Source organism: Stigmatopora argus, chromosome 12 (assembly GCF_051989625.1).
Source record: "Stigmatopora argus isolate UIUO_Sarg chromosome 12, RoL_Sarg_1.0, whole genome shotgun sequence".
NCBI classification, from domain to species: Eukaryota; Metazoa; Chordata; class Actinopteri; order Syngnathiformes; family Syngnathidae; genus Stigmatopora; species Stigmatopora argus.
The window spans coordinates 9,012,511-9,027,589 of record NC_135398.1 but is presented as its reverse complement, the minus strand read 5'-3'; the positions used below and the strand labels follow the sequence as shown (position 1 = coordinate 9,027,589).

General features: G+C 39.4%; 1 protein-coding gene and 1 long non-coding RNA gene across 8 annotated transcripts in view; both read right to left on the bottom strand.

Annotated features, from left to right (window-relative positions):
• kmt2cb (lysine (K)-specific methyltransferase 2Cb) overlaps positions 1 to 2,234 on the bottom strand; it is a 56,907-nt gene extending 54,673 nt beyond the window's left edge. For 5 of the 7 annotated variants that reach the window (XM_077614567.1, XM_077614571.1, XM_077614573.1 and 2 more), the window contains exon 1: positions 1,476 to 2,233. The gene's annotated coding sequence lies outside the window, so the exon portion shown is untranslated. Of the gene's footprint in view, positions 1 to 1,475 lie in introns of all 7 variants that reach the window. The other 2 variants (XM_077614569.1, XM_077614570.1) reach the window with 1 other exon arrangement.
• Positions 2,235 to 3,190: 956 nt separating this feature from the next.
• The window catches only part of LOC144085327 (uncharacterized), a 78,148-nt gene continuing 66,259 nt past the window's right edge, over positions 3,191 to 15,079 (bottom strand). The window contains exons 8-13 of the long non-coding RNA XR_013304089.1: positions 10,163 to 10,284; positions 9,212 to 9,386; positions 7,655 to 7,782; positions 7,040 to 7,099; positions 3,604 to 3,672; positions 3,191 to 3,466 (exon numbers count right to left, since the gene is read on the bottom strand). This is a non-coding gene — a long non-coding RNA (uncharacterized LOC144085327). The remainder of the gene's footprint in view (positions 3,467 to 3,603; positions 3,673 to 7,039; positions 7,100 to 7,654; positions 7,783 to 9,211; positions 9,387 to 10,162; positions 10,285 to 15,079) is intronic.

Below are 15,079 nucleotides of genomic sequence, written 5' to 3'. Positions count from 1 at the left end.
CATATTTATAATTGATGTGTTTATTATACATTAACATGAATTCATAAAACCTTTTCGGTGTTTCATGACAAACATCAGTTCATTGTATTTGGGGGGTAGAATGCAACATGGAGTTTCTACTCAAATGACATTGGTCTGAAATCTCATCTCATTTTCTGAACCGCTTTATCCTCATTAGGGTCGCGGGGGGTGCTGGAGCCAATCCCAGCTGTCTCCGGGCCAGAGACGGGGGACACCCTGAACCGGTGGCCAGCCGATTGCCTGGCCTAAGGAGACGGACAGCCATGCACACACACCCATACCTAGGGGCAATTTAGAGTGTCCAATCAGCCTACTATGCATGTTTTTGGAAAGTGGGAGGAAACCGGAGTACCCGGAGGAAACCAACGCAAGCCCGGGGAGAACATGCAAACTCCACCTAGGTGGACCGGCCTGGACTTGAACCCAGGACCCCAGAGCTGTGAGGCCGACGCGCTAACCAGTTGCTCCACCTGGTCTGAAATCGTTCACAGAAATAAAACACTCGAAACACTTTCCTGGTCATCATTTGGGGGGCTCGGCCCACAGTTCTGCTCATCTTCATGGCTAAAACTCCTAACACAAGAGCATCTGAGGTGAGCCCACTGGACAGTCACGACTGCAACCACGGGCTCCAGTGAGTGTACACATGCTAACGTGAGCTATTGTTAACCCGAGCTTGGGCACAAAGCACTTACGCACACTCACTCGCTCATTCACTCACTCACTCATTGGCTCACTCATTCGATCACTCAAGCTATTGGCTTGTTGTGTTCAACACTTAACCACTAAAATAAACTTGACAAAACGCACAAAATGCACTCATTTCACTTGGTTCTGGGAGGAGTTTGGAAATGTTTGAGCAAACAGGTTCACCTTTGAGTGAAGTTGTTTGCTTGTGAAGTCATCATGCTTGAAGCAATTTTACCAAAAGAGACGTACCATCCATCCACCGATGGAGGAGGAGGATGAGAAGCCGAGAAGGCAACTTCTCAGACGGCGATTCGCATCTGTGCCCAACGCAGTCAACACACACAGAGACGCACGCACGCATGACGCGCGCACACACAGAGACGCACGCACGCACGACGCGCGCGCGCACACACACACAAACACACACACACACACACAAAGGCTAGGTCTATTGAATGAACGCAACTGTGTTGGTGAACTACAACGCCACACAAGTGGAGAGGATGCTTACATAATGGCGTGGCTCTGACTTGCAGTGCACACAAAACGCGAGCATCTTTTGACGTGAGAATGTTTCGATGGCTTTTTAAGAAGTTGCACTGAATCAAGACTAGGTGATACATGCGTGTGTTTCCAATGTTTCGTTGAATAGCCCGAGCCGTGGAGGAAAGGAGGCTTCAAAACCCCCCGACGTCAGAAGATGGACACTGTTAGCTCGGCGAAAGAAAGATTTCAATAAAACAAAACAAACATATCCGTCTTACCTTCCAGCCCCTATGAATAGCGAATTATCCTCTTCATGTCCAGAATTGCTGGGGGATGAAACGTCCAGGGTTTGATCAACCAGCTCGCTAGCTAGCAAGCTAATGGAGCCAGCTAGCCTCTCTCCGATGAAGCGCAGCTCTCAAAATCGCATCGCGCGTCTCGTTATATTCCAACGCCGCAAGGTTATTCCCAACTTTGCCCATTGGATGCAAGGATATCTACTTTAAATCCTCCAGAAAAGCACTTCCCTGGCTCACGCATTTGGGAGGTGTGGAGGGGGGAGATCACTTTCCTTTCTCCAATGACAGCTGTCGTCGCACGAGTTAGGTTTATGTTGCTACTTGGTGTTAGCCACCCAAGTCTCCTGCCACAAATGGCTCGCATTCACCTTCGAGAAAGCCCCCCAAAAATCCACAGTCAACACTCCATGACGGGGGACCGTGAGTCCGAGATCGGCCTCGGAGGGGGGTCGCCGACGGCTCGCCGCTTGGTTGACGACTCCTATTTTCTTCTGCTGCGACAAGCTGCGGGACCCAGCGGCCAGTTAGGAGACGCTCGCAGCCACCCTGCCACGCAGTAACAGGAACATCGCCGGACATGAACCGATAAACACGAACTAGATGGGATCTCCGCGTCGGCTTCTGCGAGAAATAAACTGCGAAACGGCAGTCAAATCGCGCTGTATTAACTTGATGTCGGCGCCTCGGTCCAATCGCTTGCTGTGGCCATGGCTAATGATAAGTGGCTCCGAAGCACGACCGCTTCTCAGCTGTTCAAAAAGTAGATCCACCCCAACACCGTGTATGAAACAATTTCCACGCCGTCGCAAAGCTCGAAAAATAGAGATATCGTGAACGGAGTATTTTTCAAGCTCTCCGGTGGGACATCGGGAAAAGAAAACACGTCGCTTCACCGAATACCAATTTCTTCAAAATACTCTCTGACCCGGCGGAGTGATATAGGCATTTAGTAAATAAAATAATGGCGAGGAGGGCATAAAATATGGCGTCCGGAGGACGTCGCGTGTGGAAGGGAGTTGACTAGGATGGCAGAGGCAATGCATATAATCTTCAAAATTCACCCGAACATCTTCGGTGACACATTAATATTAATTGTTATTATTAATCACATCCATTGGAGAAAGGGGTTATTGAACCGGCCAGGCAAAGTTACAGCGCGGAAGTCCTGGTTCTTGGTCCGGTTCTGCTGGCTCCTCGTGAGGTTTACGACTAGTCACAAGCACATCGGACATTCACTGTGGACAATATCGTCCTTGCTCTTTTTCATTCTTATATATTCGTAATTTTGATTCCACCTTTTGCAGAAGGGACCAACAAACAAGCACACGGGATGTAAATCTGGGGTTAAATTTCGGAGACCCTCGGTGTTCGACTTCTAGTAAATATGCGTAAAACGTTAAGGGTATTGTATTTTAGTGTACTAATGTACACAATGTTTACTAAACAGTTCGCTGTCGTTTTATAGTCTATGAGGGGTGCTTTGTGGGGGCTTTATTTCTTTAAATGGAAGGGGAAACATTGGCACCCCTAACCTGAACCGCGAGCGCCCCTTGTTGGGCATAACAACGATCACACAGACCGACAATTTACGTGTTCACTCAATAAATAAAGTGGATGGTGCCATGGTTATCTATAGACGAAATGTCCAAAAATGCATTACTATAGCATTTGAGTGACCAAAGACAGGATAAACCCTGTACTAATCCACTCAATAACAGGGTACCTAATGACTAATGTGCATTTATACTAACGTTCACACTTTTGGACAGGGCAATTATTTAATGAACCTACAAGCATATTCGAGGAAATGTTATTAGATCAACAATATTTCGATGCAAGTCCAGGGGTCTTGTAGCAGCAGTAACACATACTATATGTCACCACAGGGTAGCAGTATCCGGCCAATATTGCTCTCCTCCCCCCAGCTCAAAAGATGTGATGACGTAACCACGTTGGTCAGCATCAGGATGCTTCAAGCAGAGTACACGTTTTCATGAGTTTTAAATGGTAAACGTTGTAAAATTTTACATGAAAAATGCAAATGTGTAATGATCGTTCTTGGAATATGTGTGCAAGTCAAGAGCACACCACTAATCCACCTACTTACCCTTTTATCCATTGCCATTATTTACTTTCCTCCTCTAATCCAGATGACTCTCATGGTACCAAGAATGACCTGTGGGTGAAGCAGCACGAAAAAGAACAAAGAACAGATATTATACCTTTCATTTCTATAAATTATTATATATACACTTATTTCAGGTAGCTTTTAAGTGGTTGTGGATTCACGTCTGTTTGCTAGTGTCTCCCCCTAATAAAATAAACCCACTTAATAGTAGTTGTCTCATCCAGTTGTACATTGTTGTGAATTACTGATACAATGTAGGATGATGGGACTTATTATATCATCTAATTTTGCCGTGCAGAGTCAGGAGTGACTGGTGTCATTTTCTAAATGATGAACTTTTGATCCTAGGGTACGGTTATTTAGCCATCCATTATTAAATTAGCGTGCACATACTGGATAGACAACTTTTCACATTCATAATAACACCGACAGCGTGTCAGCATTTATATACAATTAAATATGGTCTTCTTATGGAGTCAATTATATGCAGGTTTCATCCCTGGTGGCTTCCAGTTAGATATCCATGCTATCAATTCTATTATTTTCTCCCGTGATTTTAAAAAAAGTGGTTATACATGTGCACAACAGTTTCAATAAAGGTGGAAGAAATAACTTTTTGAATATGGAAACAAACCTCTAAAAATGAGAACAATATGAAAAATTCCACCACCATAATGAATTTGAACAAGATTTTTGCATGTCAATCTACTGTTTTTTTCTGAAAGCTTGATAGTAGAACAAGATTTAAATCAGGGGTGTCCAAACTTTTTGCAAAGAGGGCCAGATTTGGTAAGGTGAAAATGTGTGGGGGCCGACTATTTAGCCTGACATTCTTTGAATGTAGTAGTAGTAACTAACCATGGAAATTTGACCGTTATGGTTTTTTTACGGTGGAACAAACAGAAACAAATAAATCCGTTCCTCTTGTTTGGCCCTTCAGACTCTGGAGGTCCAGAAGCTCTTCACTCACGTTCATGTCATTGTCCACTCCTCTTAAAAAGATCAGTAACTGAGCGGTGTCGGACGCATCCGTGCTTTCATCGCACGCTAACGAGAAAAAGTCAAACTCAGTTCCTTTTGCCTCTAACTGTCTCTTAATATCTAATGAAACGTCTTCAATTCTCCGTACCACAGTATTACGAGCCAGCCAAATATTGGCAAACTCTTGCTTCTTCGCGGGACAAATTTTCTCAACCATTTTCATTACACAGTCTTTAATAAATTCACCCTCAGTGAAAGGTTTGCAGTGCTTTGCAATCAGCGTTGCCACTTCGTAGCTTGCCTTTGTGGCATTTTCATTTGACTCACGGACTCTTGTGAAAAAGCTTTGCTGTGCCGTTAAAACAGCTTCCAGTTGCTTCACTTTTTCACCGCGTTTGTTCCCAGTTAGCTTGTCGTAGCTAGCATGTTTCGTCTGGTAGTGCCTCTTGATGTTGAATTCCTTGAAAACAGCCAGTCTCTTGGCAAATTAGGCAGACACAGTTGTTTCGTATTTCAGTGAAAAAATACTCAAATTTCCACTTGTCCTGGAAGCGGCGGCCCTCGCGGTCAACTTTCCTTTTTTTGTTTACAGACGCCATGTTAGAAATGGGCTGGGCTGAAACGATCACGCAAGGTCAAGGGTCACGGCGGCCAGAGTGCGGCCACAGGGCTACTGCCATCTTCTGGTGAAATGAAAAATATGAAAAATAGCTTTTTGTACACATGTATTTTATACCGTGGTCAACAGTGCTGGCGGGCCGCATATTATTGATTTCATCATGATAAAAAAAAAAAAAAAAAAAAAAAAAAAAAAAAAAAAAAAAAATTCCTGATAGAGGCCGCGGGCCGGTAAAAATGTGTCCACGGGCCGCAATTGGCCCGGGGGCCGGACTTTGGACATGCCTGATTTAAATGAAACAACCTGCATGTGGCCTTTTTCATCCAAAATGTCCTACCTATATAATCCTTCCTGACCCATGTGAGGATAAAAAAGTTCAGAAAATGAAAAGAAAGAAGAATTAACCCAGTAGGCAAAAGTGAACACAAATCTAGCCTGTAAGAGGCAGAGGGGCAGCATGCATCTCTATTACAGCACCCCTTGAAAAGACCGTAAATCCAAATTGGCAAGATTAATGAAGATTATGGCCTGGCTATTTATTAAAAACAATCTCTCAGACTCTATTCAAAGTGGAGTTTTCTACAAAGGCGCTTATGTATGCAACTATTATCAACCAGCCATTTTCAAAAGCCACTCTGCCACTTCAGCAAAAGGAGAAGATAATTAATTACACACTGATTAGATAAAAGTTCAAGCAACTCTTTTCACACTGCCGCACTTAATTGATACCCTTTGGCTATTAGCATTGGGAACCATCTCTTAAATTCATGTTGTGAATTGGTATTTAAAAAAAAATAAATTGCAACTCATTCAATATTAGCCTGTGTCAGCAAGTGTTACTACAATACAGCTGAAAAATAGTTGCCTATATGTACGTAATTGGTCTCCCATGAAACATAGATTTTAAAATTACTGTGATTAACATGTTGGGATGAAAAACAAAAATTTAAGAATAATGCATTATATTTACTACTCTTTTCAGGATACTGAGACACTTTCCATTGTATTATTCTTTCACTCCACACCAGATGGTGGTAAGATACTATTGTAGCCACATCTCTCCTGGGGAAGTCTGACAATGCACCTCATTTGCACCATTGACCCTTCTGACCTAAAAAAAAAAAACCTGCTCCTTTTCATACTACATTCACACGGACAAAATAGGTGACGTATGTGGGCCAAGGATACGACAACGGGCACAAACGGGAGCTGGATTCGAACCCCCGATCCTTCAATCAATATGTAACCCGTTTAATCGCCTGCATTCTCTGTGTTCATGTTTCTATTTTTAATTTTTTTGTAGGTGTGTGTAAATTTAGAGCCATATTTTCCCCCAAATCTTTGAAACACCTAGACTTTTTGAATTTGAAGGGTTGCAGAATTAATTTCAGGCTGAAATTACACAGTCAAATTCAAGCCTTTAGTCTGCAAGAAAGTACTGCAATACAGAGTGTGGCAGAATTACAAGACAGACAGCTCCCAGGTGAGCAGATAGATCATATTCCTATGGAAACATGAAACCATGATACTGGCAGTGACTCTTTGTCTGCATCAGAATAGGCATTGTATGAATCCAGTGCATGATAATTCCCTGGAGTAAAGCTAATTATTTCCCATCCTTCATTACAATGCTCTCTCTAAAACATGACGCTTTGTGAGAGTGCTAGTCAACAAACCTCAAAAGCCTACAGGATAGAAAGACTCCCTCAATCTTTAATTTTAAAGAGAGAAAATGCTTAAATATTTTAGGTACATTTGCAAAGCATTTTCCTCTCAGTGAGGGGTTTTGAGCTCAATATGGAATGGGTAACTTACCTTTTAAATGCTGGTGGTTCAAGATGTCAAAGGTGAATATATTTCATGGTCTTCAGAATTCTGGAATGAGTCAAGAAAGTCAGATGTGTGGGAGGAGAAAAAAAATGAAAAACTAAGCTTATCTTTAATTATGCAGCATTGATAATCACAAGGTCCTGGATAATTGGATAATGTAGCCATTGTGCCAAATGATGAGAAAGCACATCATGATTGTTCTGCCACAATAAACATCGCCATGTTTTATCTTGTGCTTTTGGGAAAACTTGCTAGAAATTATTTTTGCAATGATATATTTTGTTGTGGACCCGCATTTTCACATGTAAAAGCTGGACTTGATATTCTGTTACTGAGCATTGCTAAGTTTCAGATTCGCTCCGAGGAATGTGGACATCACTCCAGTGGGATCAAACATGGGACCATGTGATATGGTCCCACTATCTCCAGAGAGCCATGCGTACCCGTAAGGGATTCATCGTCAGGGACTTCCTGTTCTTCCAACTTTAACACACGTTTTCATCCATCCACAAAGGCTTTTTTAAAAGCATTCTTCCAAACTTGCTGAACAATTGAAACGGCCGTGGTTGGAACTGCTAATTAGATTCTATTTATACTCACGTGGGAAGATATCCAAAAAAGAGTTCCAGGGCTGAGGGAGCAGCATGCCAGTTTGGAGAGGGGAAAAAAAATCAATCTGAATGCTGTGATTGAAGAAAATGACAGTTTCCCCACAGATGGGATTGTTTCTGAGTAGAGGGAATAGAAGGGAATGGCAGTTTGTGATGTAATTGATGGAAACAAGAACATAAGCAGACTGAGCAACTTTCATTTCATCATCATTTTACCAAAGTAGCAATATAGCCAATGATTAGCATACAAGTCTCACAGTTCCAAAGTTCTGGGTTTGATTTTCATCTCCTTCCTTTCATGCAGAAACTGATTTTCCTTCAGCTTTAACTTTTCTCATCTGGTATAATCTCCTCCTATACATTAAAAACACACAACTGGAAAGATGGTTCCACCACTTCAAGGAACTTTGTCATTGTTGTTTTTATGCATGTGTGCGTGTGTGTGAAACTGTAGTAAAGCCTTATTGCTTATTGTTGAAACTTATCTATAATTACTGCTAGAAGCAGTCATTAATCCCAGCAACATCAACAACTTTCTTTTCAAAAAGCATCAGAACTGGTATGCAGACTCTATGCTGAACCCTCATGACACCTTATTAACCCAGCCTGAATCCCACAATGAACTCGGGTTCAAACATTCTTGATTTTCTCTTTCTCCTTAAAGAGACCAAGATGAAGACTAGGCTAGATTTGAATGCAAGCAGGAGACTTTTTGCGACTCCTGGTTGGGTTTTTCCAGCCCCGTTGAGACAGTCTTACTTACACCGGTACTTTAGGAAGAGCTTTTACTGCTGCTACCACCTGTTTTACAGTCTTTTCAAAGCTGCCTTTTAATTTGGTTGGGTCTAGTCTAACAGTCCTGAAGATAAGGGCAAGTAGCTTTAATAGTCTTGTTGACAAACCGCAGCCAGCTGTGAGGGCTCAGGATTTTGCAACCATGCATGTATGTGTATAAATTGAGACAATAAGATGCAACAGACATACTAATTCATACATTTTCTTTCCGTTGCACCGACATGCCAATTTACTTACCTTTCATTGGCTTGTATGAGAAGTAGCATAGTAGAATAAAGAGAATTAAATGGTTTTCTTTCCGTGCAAAGCTAGCCTTAGTTGACTTGGGCATGTATAGTTACTAGGTGTGTGTATTGACTCATATCTGGTGATACGATTAGATTATTTCAAGCAAAAAAAAGTGTAAAGATCGTTTCAGATGGATTTTGAGTCGATACAAGTATTGCGCAACGTAGTATCTTGATGTATCGCAGAATCCTTTAAAAAAAAAAATCAATACACCCTTAACAGTTACTGAGGTCTCAGAAATACGATCAGTATGGCCAACTCAGCAAATATTGACCAACTAATGCCCTTAGGAGACCCAACATGTGTTAAAAATGGATACATTTGTATACATGTACAATAATATGGCACTTTAGAATCTTAAAAACAATGTTGCAGTCTTAGTAATTGTAAAAAAAAAATCCATAATATATCAAATCAAATTTTAACAGTGAAACACAGAGAAGTAAAGAAAAGAGCATCTTACCCATGTTATATTTAGGTCAGACACTTTTCACCAAGTAACAGCTTTTGTGAGGTTGGCTGGCAAAAGCATCTTAAATCCTGTAACTCAGGGCACCACAAAGCACCCCTTTTTTGGTGCATAACTCTGTTATCTGGGGGCATTTAACGCTGCATGGAATTGTTCCAGTCTGCTGCAGCTGTGGAGCAGATGAATTCACAGAGCTCAACTTCCTTCTCTCATAAACCCGTGTGGATGGGTCGTGGGCTGTAAGCCGCCAGAACAAATGTTCTGTCCTCTAGCTGCACCTGCAGCTAAAGTGAATGTGACACTCAAGTCCATAAGGATAGACCTGTCACTTTACAGGTTTTGGCATTATTTTACCATACATACTTGTTATTATTATTATTATTTGTTATAGGGGAACGAAATTCATTTCCCAATATTTTCAATATTTTAAACTATGTCATGCATACTTAATGGAAAAATCTTATTATATATACATATATATATATATATATATATATATATATATATATATATATACACATACACATATACATACACATACACATATATATATACATATATACACATATACATATATATATGTATATATGTGTATATATATGTATGTATATGTATATGTGTATATATATGTATATATATTTATATGTATATATATATGTATATATATGTATATATATATATATATATATATATATATATATATATATATATATATATATATATATATATATAAATATATGTATATATTTTTTAATATTTTTTTTTTTAAATTGCAATCACATTTGCAAGTTAAATCATTCTGCAGACCGTAGTTTTTCAATTTTAATACTTTTGGACATCACGGTGTGGCTTATTATGGAAGTACCTGAACCCCTCATTCGCTCATTTTCAAAATACAGAGCATTAAGCCAAGTGTATATAATAAAAGCACCATTTTCATAGTACCATCTGATCCTGTCTTTCTTTTCCAATGATCTCCACCCCTGCAACGCTGTTTGCTGTCTGGCCAGTTGTGCGCCAGCAAAAGTTGGCCTCTTTCCCTGGTCTTACACGTCGCCTCCGGATGCCTGCAAGACAACAATGACCCCCATGCACCATGTGAGTCCATTGGCGTCAAGTGAGTTAATGTTGCACAAGTAGAAATGATGATTTAGTAACCAGGAAGCCATTACGACAGCTCACCTACACTAAAAGAAACTCACTTCCCTCAGAAACCCGCAGAAGCAGGTATGGGAAGTAAGTGAATATTTTATTTTTGTACAATTGCTTGGTGTCATTTTAAAGAAAATTGTAGTGCACGTCTCCACGATGTGTCAGTCAACAGGCACATTGCCAACACCCACAAATGTTTCACTGACATGTATGCACTGATGGCCAATCACAGCAAAGAGAATGCAAAATAAGTTCTTTACAGCTAGATAATTATCAGATATGAATTTTTGCTCGCTTCTTCATATCAGAAATACTAAAGAAATCAAGAAAAGCAGCCGGATCAAAATGGACAGATAAAAAGTGCTCGAATGCATAATTCACCACGTGGATGCATACTTTTATCATGTACGTATTTTTAATTTTTAAATCATCTTACACCTCATGTTCACCTCTCGTTCACGCATTATAAGCAGTCAGCCATCATGTCTCCACAAAACTCATTTCAGAATTACATGTGTACATCATATAGGTGATGAATGCCACAGCTTTGTGAAATTACATCGGATGAGCCAAAATCCATTCAAGCTATGTTTAAGGATTTATGCAATCAACTGTTTCATATTGCATTGAGACCAATGCAAATTTTAAGGTTCATAACAATGTATATTCTTTTTTTGCTGCACATGTTAGGAAGATAAACATTTCTTTGAAAATATGTGTTCATAATAGTTCAATAAAGAATTTCTTTAACTGTGAAATAAAAGTATGTATAGCCTTTATACAAAAACAAGGGATCTGGGCTCATTTTCAAGGGTTGCTACATTGTTGGTTTGCATTAAAATAAGCACTCCTGTGAGATGAATCGCAATGTGTTTCATTGCTCCATGTAAGGTTCATTATAAACTAAACATTTTTGTTTGAATCATTGTAAATTTAAAATATGATAATTAAATTAGGGGTAACGATGCCAAAGGGGGATAGATTGCCAGATTCTGCTGGATTATCTTTGTGTGTTGAATCCACACTAATTAGCGAGACATTTGAAGAGCTATTAGGTTATTATGTTTGATCATTTATTTTCCATAACTCTTTGGCTTTACAGTTAAATGTGACAATCCAAATGTGTGATCTCTAAAAGGAACCAAGCCTCCTTTTGAATCAGGGGTGCTTTGTTGTTCTTTCAGACACAGATGTCCTGTATCTTTCCGCTGGGCAAGGTAGTGTGGAGTGCATCTGTCAATAATTAAACTTGTGCTCATCAAAAACTGCGTTGCAGGTGTTGCATCTTATAATTTTTTGTGATTTTTAAAAAGCACCTAGAACAACCCTGGAATAACTTGGCAACATTAGCACTTTGCCAGAACACCATAAATTACTTAAATATTTTTGTATAGGCGCAAAAACATACATGGTAGTAATAATAGGGATGATCCTCCTTTGCGTTTTTTCAATTATTGCGGACATGTCTGGTCTACATTATCAGCAAAATTTGGGATGAATAAAGTTATCTACTCTAATCTAATCCAAACATTATTGCGATGACCTAAGGAAGGTTAAAGTTAGTGAGGGAAAACAAACATGCTTCCAAGTAAACAAGATGACCTCGATGTCCTGATTTGTAAATAAATTAGGCGATCTAGACCCTTAATGAAAGTATCAGAATTTCTCTTTCCTGCTTAAAAAATAGCCTGAAGGTAAAGGCGAAGTTTAAAAAAAATATTCTTTCCTCCTTCCCCGCAGGTAATCTGAGATGTTAAAATGTGCAAAGATCATCGAAGAATAAATAATTCCTTTCATGTTATGCATAAAACCATGTTATGCACACCTGAAACATTTCAGATGCAATATCATCTGTAAGCTTCAGATGTATGGTTATTAAGATACAAATTACAAATTGTGCAAGCAGGGTGTCGGAAGTAAACAACATTCAGCTGGAGGCATGTGTAACACCTCAGGCTCTTTCCCTTCAACATCTGTCATTCGGTATTTTACAACTTGCTATTTTGTAAGTTTTGCAGATTTCTGACCTTGGTTAATTATTGGGAAGTATTCATTACACGATATTTCTTCTAATTTGGTTGTTGTTTTCAGTGTAAAACAGCTCTGCAACAAATTAACACACAGCAGCCTTGTTTTTTTGTTCAACATTGTTAAAACCGTAAATCCTCCCAAAAGCATCTTAATTGTAAGCCTCCAGATGATCTAATGCAAGGGTGTCAGACTCAGGTTGGTTCGCAGGACGCGTTAATGTCAACTCGATTTCATGTGGGCCGGACCATTTTAGATGTAATATTTAGATTTTTTATATAAATGGATTAAAAGACCTGGATCAAAAAAAACTGAATATTCAATTGTTTTATAGATCTAAAACAATGCTTATTTGAGCTTTTTTTTCTTAGTAAGGAAAATCATTTATTTAATCATTTGTTTTTCATTGCAAAAGGAAACCAATTTTTTCTTTAATTATGTGCCATATTAAAGTGGAAAACAGAAAATATTTTTATATATTTTTAGATTTTACAAAATTATTTTGAAATAAAAACAAAGAAAAAAATGGATTATAAAAATTAAAATTATTGATTTAAAAGGGGGAAAATTAGGAAATGTAATATACATCTATACTCTTCATTTTAATTTGATCCTAAAACAGAAAGTCGGCACTCATGATTTACTTTCCCGGGCCACACAAAATGATGCGGTGGGCCAGATTTGGCCCCCGGGCTGCCACTTTGACACCTGTGATCTAATGTGTTGATAGTTCTGAGTCAACATATTATACAAGATAACTTTCCTTCACTGCAATGTTTACTTTACAGTTTTCCAAACAAAGTGGATGCGGGACAATAGATTGTTTATCTGACGTAGGGAATCATCATAAATCATCTGCTATAAATCATTGCCCTCTATAAACCAACGAATCTGCGCCGTCAACTATGGCTTATGGGAGTTTGGGAAAGTGCTGTACATAGAAAATACACAGCCCCTCCCTCTATTTAACATGATGAATAGTTTTACCGTCCTTGTCAAAATAACAAAGCACACAAAAACAAAAGGCTCTGATGATGAAGAGTTTGATCTTTTTCAACAAGTTTACACAGACTACTGGGTGTGTAAAGGGTATTTCGGTCATCATGAGGGACTTTCCATGCCATTTCCCCCATGATCCAGCCATGTGAATCATGCGGTACTTGCAAATTGATGCATGAAGGTGGCACTTGGTCCCCCTTGTGTTTGTGTGGATCCGGGTGGGAGTTTAACGTTTGAGGTTAAATGAGCGGACAGTTCTTGTCGCTATGGTAAAAGATTACCCTCCAAGACACTTAGGCAGGCAGATGGAGCAATTCAACCATGTTCTCACATGAAAGCAAATGACTCTTTTGGCACTGTGGTACAAAACAGCTATACGTTAGGCTGTACTTATATCTAAGATTGCTCCGTTTTGTGTGTATATTCACACATTTATACAAATGATACAACTCTGTAAAGAATATGACACCATAGAATAGGCCTCACTGAACATGGTAAGTGATATGCCCTCCTGACTACCAGTAGTTCAAATTTGTCCTCTGTAGAGGAAATTTGTAAACCTAAATATCTCCAACCCAGTGCCTCCAATTGCATTAATTTTGCATATTTTGTGCTCTACAGAGGACATTCAGAGCTTTCCAATGATGCCAAATTTATTTTGCAGTATTCCAATTAGTCCAAGTAGATAGGGGAATTTTAAAATATATGTTATTGGACAACATTTTTTTTCCTGGTGGTCAGGAGGATATAATGGAAGAATGAATAGCCACCAGGGCTGTACTCAATGCCTACATTTTTTTTTACCATGAAATATGACTCTGTTTAATATAAAAATTAAATTATTGCTCGACGTATAAAAAAAGCGATGTGATTCAGGTATTGTGTTTATGTTAAGGGACAAACATTCACATTGGCCTTATGTTATAAATATGCAGGAGCACATAGTTGGATGTCGCTACAACACAACTGGTTTGTCGGCACTTCACAAGAAAATGTACAACAATCATTTCATTCTTTACAAAGACAAAATCAATGCAGCTAAATCAGCCTATTACTGTGGTCCAATTGAAGCCAATCACCATCATTCTAAAATTTAGTTTTTGCTCCTCACCAAAGTTACCAAGCTGTCTTCCCCATCTCATGCTTTTCACTAACTTCTGTGACACAATCCTGCTTCCAAAATTACAGACATTTGCCAACGTCTGATTAACAGTGGAGCTGCAGTTTCTGCAATGGCTTCCTTTCCCCTCCATTATCCTCCCCTAAGCACCCTCTCTAATTTTGCTCTCGTTTCGATCAAAGACATCTGACCTCATAATTGAATCCAAACCCACCTGCCAACTTGATCCACTTCCCACAGCTCTTGTTAAAACCTGCTTCCCCTCAGTTGCTCCCCTTATCACTACTATTTCCCTTCACTGTCTCTTAGAATAGCTGCCATCCCACCTACGCTTGCATTCCACCAATGTCAATAACCTCTGCCCCATCTCCAATTTAATCTTTGAAAAATTCTTGAAACGTTTGTCGACCATCTTATTTTCAGTACAATCTACAAACAGTTTCGCTCTGGTTTCTGCCCTCTTTACAGTGCTGAAACAGAATCAATGAAAATAAGTAATGACCTCCTTGCAGCTTCCGATTTACTCTCAATCCGTTTTTCTTGAAAAGTCCATCTTGAAAATG